The sequence below is a fragment of the Alligator mississippiensis genome, chromosome 2 (genome assembly GCF_030867095.1).
Source record: "Alligator mississippiensis isolate rAllMis1 chromosome 2, rAllMis1, whole genome shotgun sequence".
Taxonomy (NCBI): domain Eukaryota; kingdom Metazoa; phylum Chordata; order Crocodylia; family Alligatoridae; genus Alligator; species Alligator mississippiensis.
This window is the reverse complement of record NC_081825.1, coordinates 267641697-267649670: the sequence shown is the minus strand read 5'-3', so window position 1 is coordinate 267649670 and position 7974 is coordinate 267641697. Positions and strand designations below refer to the sequence as shown.

General features: G+C 43.0%; 1 long non-coding RNA gene across 1 annotated transcript; it reads right to left on the bottom strand.

Moving 5' to 3' along the window:
• Positions 1-3501: 3501 nt before the first annotated feature.
• On the bottom strand, positions 3502-6958 carry LOC109281014 (uncharacterized). The gene is made up of 3 exons (XR_002087523.2): positions 6916-6958; positions 5213-5279; positions 3502-3830 (listed from the first exon to the last, which is right to left on the bottom strand). It is a non-coding gene; the product is annotated as an uncharacterized LOC109281014 (long non-coding RNA).
• Between the last annotated feature and the right edge of the window lie 1016 nt (positions 6959-7974).

The window sequence follows — 7974 nt, the reverse complement described above, 5'->3', positions numbered from 1 at the left end:
ATGAGGGAAGACGTTCAGTATGTGGCACTGCAGACCCATCTGTAGGCATTCCCCATGCTGTTACGTTGCAGCATGGGGGTGGGGGGGGTAAAGGGGGGTCTAAAAAAAACCTAGCCTAAAAAAGGTGGGGTGGCACACACAGCGGTAGCATGCTCCTCCCAAAACTGGAGCCTGGTTATCCACAGCTGTGCTCTGGCTGCCGGCCAGGCTCTCTGCTGCCAGAGCACACATGGCATAGGCATTCCCTAGGACAAGTAGCGGGGGCACACGTCGTCTCCGGGGAAACAAACATCCAAGCTTGTATTGTCAAGGCCTTAGATAGCATGCTTGAGATGGTAGAAAAAGATAGGCAGACTTAACTATAGGGAGGCAAAAGGACAATAAAAAATTAAAGTCTTAGCACTGAGACACCTTTTGGATTTAAATGTTGCAATTTCCCACCTTAAAATTTTAGCATGTCAGCTTCAGTGCAACTGCAGAAGTTAGCATACCAACATGGAGCTAGAAGTCTCATAAGGAATAAGATTTTTGGCAGTGAACAATGCACATGATTTTAGCTAGATAGTGTCTATGTACATGAGTTTCAGTGTCTGAAGGAAAAGTATACAATTTGCATATATATGCATATGCATATGCAAATGCACTTATATACATATATAAAATGCATGGCTTGATGCTTCAATTACCTACAGCGGCTGTAGAATCATTTTAGAAATAGGGCAAGTCCTAGGATTTATTAACTGTGTGCTGTACAATAAATCCTGTAACTTTCACATATTCTTAGCCCTAGGAAAATGTATTTTAATAATTAAAAATAATCGGAGAGAGAAGTAGTAATAATCAGCCAACAGGTTAGAAAAAAACTTGCACTCTTCCTCAGCAGCCCCTTTGTTGCCCAGATGCTCACTAATCCAGGTACTTCAAAGTTTGCTCCTTTGTCTTCTCATGGTCACTTAAGTAGGATCCCTGCTGCTGAGTTCCTGCTGCTGCTGTAGAACCTCATCCTGGATTCTGTACTCCAAACATTCTGGAGCAGAGTAACACATCATTCATCCGGAGCATAGCAAGACCTATCCTGTTCAGTCAGTGTATATGGATGATTCATAGAATATACCTCAGGAATTAGGTGGAGAAAAACTCAAAATTATGCAACGTTAATTATTTTTACTATTATTTTTTTAAAATGAAACTAAATATAACACTATTTGAACCTTCCTTAGAAATATATTCAGGTACTTTGTATGGTTGGGGTGGGTTTGGGTGTGTGGCAGGGGTTGTGGGGAGTGTGGGTGTGGGCCCCCCACCACATGTCCCATCCCCACCACGGTGTACAGTCCCACACCACCACTGACTTAGCAGCAGATGGCGAGCCCTTGGGGCCCTCAAGGCAGCAGCAGGCAGAGGCCCTGATGGCATGTGGCTCTGGCTGAGACCTAGAGGCCGCATGTGATGGCACCAAACCAGCCCAGTCCAGCCCTCTGACAAGTGCCTCCAGACCAGACAAAGCTGGCTTTGTGCCAGCACATGGAGCTTGCAGCACTGCAGTTGAGAAATGTATCCATCAGACCAGGTGGGCTCCTTGCCTCCATGTGTGGCTTGCTGCTGGAGTGCGAGAAGCCTCACATGGAGGCACGGAGTCTGCCCGGCCTGGCCCGATGGCACATGGACTGGGAGCCATGTCTCACTGGGCCAGGTGGGCTCTGTGCCTCCATGAGGGGGCTTCCAGCACTCCAGAGGGAAGCCACATGTGGAGGCACAGATCCATGCACCATCAGGATGGACTGTCTCTGTGGATCCAGCTGGAGTTCCTGCTGGAGTTCTGGAAGCCCCAGATGGAGGCATGGAGCTGGCTGGCCTGGCCTGATGGTGCACAGTCCACACCTACCTACAAACCCCATACCCACCTGCAGGCAGGAGCTCCCGTCCCCACTTACCAGCTGCCAGTCATCATAGAATCATAGAAGTAGGGTCGGAAGGGACCTTGTAGATCTTCAAGTCTGACCCCCTGCCTGGGCAGGAGGAAAACTGGGCTCAAATGACCCCAGCCAGGTAGGCATCGAGCCGCTTCTTAAAGACCCCCAGGGTAGGAGCCAGCACCACTTCCCTTGGAAGTTGGTTCCAGATCCTAGCCGCCCTAACTGTGAAGTAGTTCTTATGGATGTCTAATCTAAACCTACTCTCCAACAACTTGTGGCCACTATTCCTTGTTATCCCGGGGGGCGCTAGGGGAAACAAGGTCTCCCCCAAACCCTTCTGTTCCCCCCTAGTGAGTTTATAGACGGTCACCAGGTCCCCCCTCAGCCTTCTCTTGTGAAGATGAACAGGTTCAGGTCCCATAGCCTCTCATTGTAGGGTCTGCCCTGCTGTCCCCGGATCATGCGGGTGGCCCTCCCCTGGACCCTCTCAATGTTGTCCACATCCCTCTTGAAGTGGGGTGCCCAGAACTGGACACAGTACTCTAGCTATGGCCTGACCAGTGTTGCGTAGAGGGGGAGGATCACCTCCTTGGCTCTACTCGAGATGCACCTGTGGATGCATGATAGGATCCGGTTAGCCCTGCCGACCGTGACCTCGCATTGTCGGCCCACGTTCATCTTGGAGTCAATGATGACTCCAAGATCCCTTTCTGCCTCCGTGCTCTCAAGAAGGGAGTTTCCCATCTTATAAGTGTGCTGCTGGTTACTACTGCCCAAGCGCAGCACCCTGCACTTCTCAGTATTGAAACGCATCCTGTTTTTGTTAGCCCACCCTTGCAACCTATCCAGGTCTTTCTGCAGTCTTTCCCTCCCTACTAGTGTGCCCACCTCACCCCAAATTTTGGTATCATCAGCAAATTTGAACAGGTTGCTTTTCACTTCCCCCCAGGTCGAATATAACCCATCCACCACCAACCTGAGTACAACCCTTCAGTCAATTTGCAATCCATATGACCGTGTAGGCATCGATGCCACAGTCACCTAGGTTTTTAATGAGGATGGGGTGGGAGACAGTGTCAAAGGCCTTGCTGAAGTCCAGAAAGACTACATCCACGGCGACACCTGCATCCAATGCTTTCATGTGCCACCTCACTCGATGCCTCCACATGGACACCCAGCTGGAGTTCCCGGATCCCCGCAGAGGTGGAAGCACAGAACCCACCAGACTTAAATTATGCAAAATTATGTAATTAAGTATGGTCATGCTTTTTATGTGCAAAATTGCGCAGGCACATAATAGCATAATTCCCCAGGGTAAAATAGAACTCCAGTGAGAAGACATTTGTTTTATCGTGATTTTTTTTTTCTCTTTTTCAGGGCAGGGCAGTGACACCTAGGTGCAGCGGACAGGGCATTGTGTGTGTATGCCTGATGTATGTTTACTAAAACAACTGCTATACTCCCAACTCAGCCAAGGACAAAGGACACACAGGGGCCAGAGAAAATGCTTCAAAGACACCCTTAAGGCAAACATTAAGAAGTGCAGCACTGACATCACAATTTGGGAAGTTTGTATTGTTGCATTTTTGAGAGCATACCAGAGAAAACACCAGATCCACATATCACTGGACTTACAACACACCTTTCCAAGAACTCCCTAGTGTGTGTATTATGACTTTGAGATGATCCAGTCCACATTTCTCCAGCTAGATTTTTATATTCATCAACATCTGAAGTTTTCTTCTGCTGTTGATTTCATTCATGTTCTGAAATGGCTCCCATGTGGCCCTGAAGCTTTTACATCCTCCAGTCGTTAATTCCAATTGATTAGTCCTCTTCTCTGACACACTCCTGATCACTTCCAGTGCACCTTTCTCGTCCCTGGTCCAGCTGCTGTTAATAGCATCTCTTCTCCTTTAGAAATCACAGATGGTGGTCAGAAGGAGCTGTATTTTCATTTCCTCAATGACTACAGAGCTCCCCTGTCAATAAGTGAATCTCACTATCTCTTAGTAGTGTTGCTGTTATCTCTGTCTCCACTGACCTCTCACTCCTTAGGAACTTGATACATTTCTTGTATTTACAGTCACCTTTCCTGCAATCACTCTTTTCATATGCTGCCTTTGTGTTCTATGTTCACTTTGGCTACAGTCTCTTCATTTCAGCCTGGAAAGTTTCCAGCCCTCCTCTGTATCTGAAATTCCATCCCTCATGTATGCCTCTGCCTTATTTTTCTACTTCCTTGTTCACCTCTATAACCCTCAAGTATATATTCATTTTTTTCCTTCATATTTTCTATTTTATGTCCTTTCTGTCCACTGATTTATCCTATTTAGTTGTGGCCAGAACAAAACAAAACAAAAAGCAAAAAACTATTTTCACAGCTCAAATTCATCTCTCTTTTATTTTCTTTTTTCACCTTGTTGATGTCTGTTTTCTAGCAATTACAAACCTAATCAGATTTAAAAAACTCTGAAATATAGAAGACTGGAAATCCTGAGGTTCCCTGATACATGTAGGGATCTGATTAATGGGTAGAGCCTCACCTAATTCTGATAGGGAATCTTTCAGCAGTGGCAGTAATCATCTTTGGAGTAAAGGTTTGGTAACCTTCCTCACACTCTTAGACTTATTTTTAAGGGCAGCTTTATAATCCCTTCCTACTTTCTCCTCAGAGCATCTCAGCTGGTACCTAGATACCATGTTGTTAGGTAACTAGGACTATATATACTACTCCAGGTAATTACAGCTCTGCTCATAAAACTCTATCTTCAAACTCCCAGTGAATAGGATATTATCTACTTTGTTCTGCACTCTGAATTGGTTTATCAATGAGTATACAATGGCATAGTCATATTGACATCAGTGAAGCAATACTCATTTACACAAGATGAGAATTTAGCCTTGTATATCCAAGTTGTATGGCAGTTTAAATTCCAGAAGAGGCTGTATTTCAGTGATAGGTTAAGTGGTCTTTGTCTGTTTTTCATTGTTTGTACATTAGGCTCTAGACCTAAAAAGCATTTACACATGGAAATAATTGTATTAGTCATTGTAGCTTCTACTAATAATTTGATGTCAATAGATCTGCTTGCATCAGCAATATTACTCACATGGGTAAATGTTAGCAGAGTCAGGGTTTTAGCTGGTATTGTTAGTCAAGCACTGTAAACTTTTTAGATTGGAAATGTTCCTCATCATAACAACAACGATTTAGTTTCTAATGCTAACAAGCATCAATTCAGCATTGAATGCCAGTCATCATTACCAACACTTAAAATAATTATTTATAATACCAGCAAACTTCCTTGTTTTCTGCTTCTTTTCCTTTCGGTGCTGTTTTGGGTAGAAGAAGAAATGGTTCTGGTAGAGAAGAAAAAAAGGTTAGGGTATAAATATGCATAGTCATATGGTCCCATTCCCACAGGTCCTTCTTATTCTGACAAAACACCAAATAGTCTGAGATTTTCCAAAGCATCCAAATCCTTTGGAAAAGCCTGACAATATACAAATCCTATTGCTGCACAGTGGTAATTGGGCACTTAATTCACTCAGGTTTTGAAGGGGTGAGAGTGGAAGGATTAAATTAATTCATTTGCAGAGAACTAGACTCTCTAACCCTTTAGTGTGCTGAGTGGTACCTTGCTCCACAAATAGTCCTGCTCTCCTTAATGGGGAAAACTTGGAGTAAAGGGAACAGAATTCCATCCTTAAAACTTAGATATAGGTTTCAAATGTGCACTGTAAATGTGATGAAGCCAGACAGAAGCATGGTCTAGAATACCAAATTATTACTGTGTAGTGGTTGGCATGAGTAGTACTTTCCTCCCTACACAATCATTACAAGGTGCAGGTGGAGTAACAAATCTAAAGAAATACTGATGCATTTATAGTGGAACGTAGGACTGCTGCTGTGTAAGTCAAGGGTGATAGAACCGAGCTACAAAGCAGTTGCTAAGTTTGTGGGCAGTCCCAGTGTCAGTGAAGAGGTAAACATCCACATACCCAAAAGATGCTGGAATGGAAAGAATCTCTTATCACTATAGGCTTCTGGCTTGGCTACATGTCAGCCTAGTGCTGGCCTCCTGCTGGGTAAAACGCTGTGGAAATTAGGATCTTAATTTCTTCTGCCACTCTGCATATGTTCCCTCTCATCTGGTTAACTTTTAATAAGTACATCTCCTTTTCTTGTCTGTTCCTTCCCTCTTCTACATTGAGAAAGAAAGAAGTCCTGTGTCACCCCCAAAGGAGCTTCCTCTTTGTTAACAGGACCTTACATTGTCTCCCTGAATAATGCAAAATTTGTTTTGTTGTGCCCTGCAGGGCTCCCGTGTCCCCAGAATCCTAGGGCAATGGTGGTGCCGAGCTGGCACACTGTAGCAGAAATGTCATTTTTTAATTATGTGCTTCTGAGGGGAATCTATTATCTACTGCTGAGATGCTGAAATCAGACAATTTATCTCCAAGGCAGCTCTGTCTACAATCTAGAATATATATCTCTTGTCACTGCAGGAAATAGAACAAAAGGATGTTTTTATTTCTGGTGCCTTGTATAAATGTATTCTTTTAAGCTTTACCAATGAATTAGGGGTGGGGGTGAGGATGAGAGATGGGGAGGGGAAACAAAGTTCTAATGCTTCTCCTGGTTCCTTCTTTCTCTTCCTCTTCCTGAAAGGTTGTCCAAGGTCAGAAGGGATCAGACAGCCCCTTATTCATGTGAAGTTTCCATATCAACAACACCCACTGTACTGTTCTAGTTTAGGGAATTATTCATTGTGTGGTGGACTCAACCCTCCCCCCCCCCCCCCCACACACACGTGCTGAGAACATTGTACAAGTGAACAGTATCAACAAATTGGTTAGGCAGCCTGTTTAACTTAATTAACATAAATACTAACCGCTGCTTGACATTTCAGGCTAGATGTCTGCAGTAATTTGAAAGAGCCTCTATTTCTCACACACTAGGTATTTTCATTTAAATGTAAACTAATATACCTACCAGCTTATTCACAATGATTCTGAATTATTGCTGTTTTCCCCCTAAGGTATCAAAGCAAATGAAAGAATTTAGTCCATGTTCTTTTTCTATCTGCAAAATTCATTACATGCGCCACTCCATGTAGCAGTATCACAGCTCAAAGCAATTCCTATCTATTAACCAACAGGTACATTCCAAGTGCTTTTAAAACAATCCTGCACAGCTTTATTTTAAATTAATATGTGTTTTCTATATTGTATAAAAGTTTATAAAAGAAAGGGATGGAAGGGGAAATGTTGGAACATTCCCACATGAAATTGTAATAGTTGTACTGCCCTCTAGTGCATACATGAAGAAATTACACTACAAATGCAGGGGTTTGTTTTTTGAAATTCCACAATTCCCCTCTGTAAATTATTAAAAAGAAACCTTTAATGTCATTTGATGGTTTACTGAGTTTAATCTTAATGGAAACATTATAGACAGTTTATTTGCAACACAATACATACACATTCTTGCTCTTTTCTTTAAAAAATACCCTCCTAGCAAATGTATCATCAAAAAGCACGGATTTGCTGTGTGTTGCTGGTATACATGGAGGGCATGTCCATGTAAAACAGAATAAAAAAGATATTAAAAAAATTTCCTCACCTTACAACCCAACCAAAGCATATTATGTATTATATTAAGTCAGTGAGTTACCACTTTATTTGAAAGCAAGGAAGAGTCTTCAGTGCTGAATCATTTGTCCTAGTCATATGCAACCTTTTACTTGTATGAATATACTATTTACTTCCATGAGTTGTACTTCTATGAGTACGTTATGGAGGCTCATTTGTATCTGCCCAATCTCTACCAACTCTGCTTACACTATTTATAATGAAACTGAGAAGCCCTTGACTATAATCATGCTTCAAGATAATAGGTCGACTGAGTTAGGGCTCCTCCTGGCCCATTAAGTTAACCCCCCAGCATTCTCAGACAACCATGTAGCCACAGTCCTAAAAATCATTTATGACTCAGGAGGTCTGAATTTAATTTATGGAAATATGCTACAGATTTCCTCAGGCAAAAGAATTA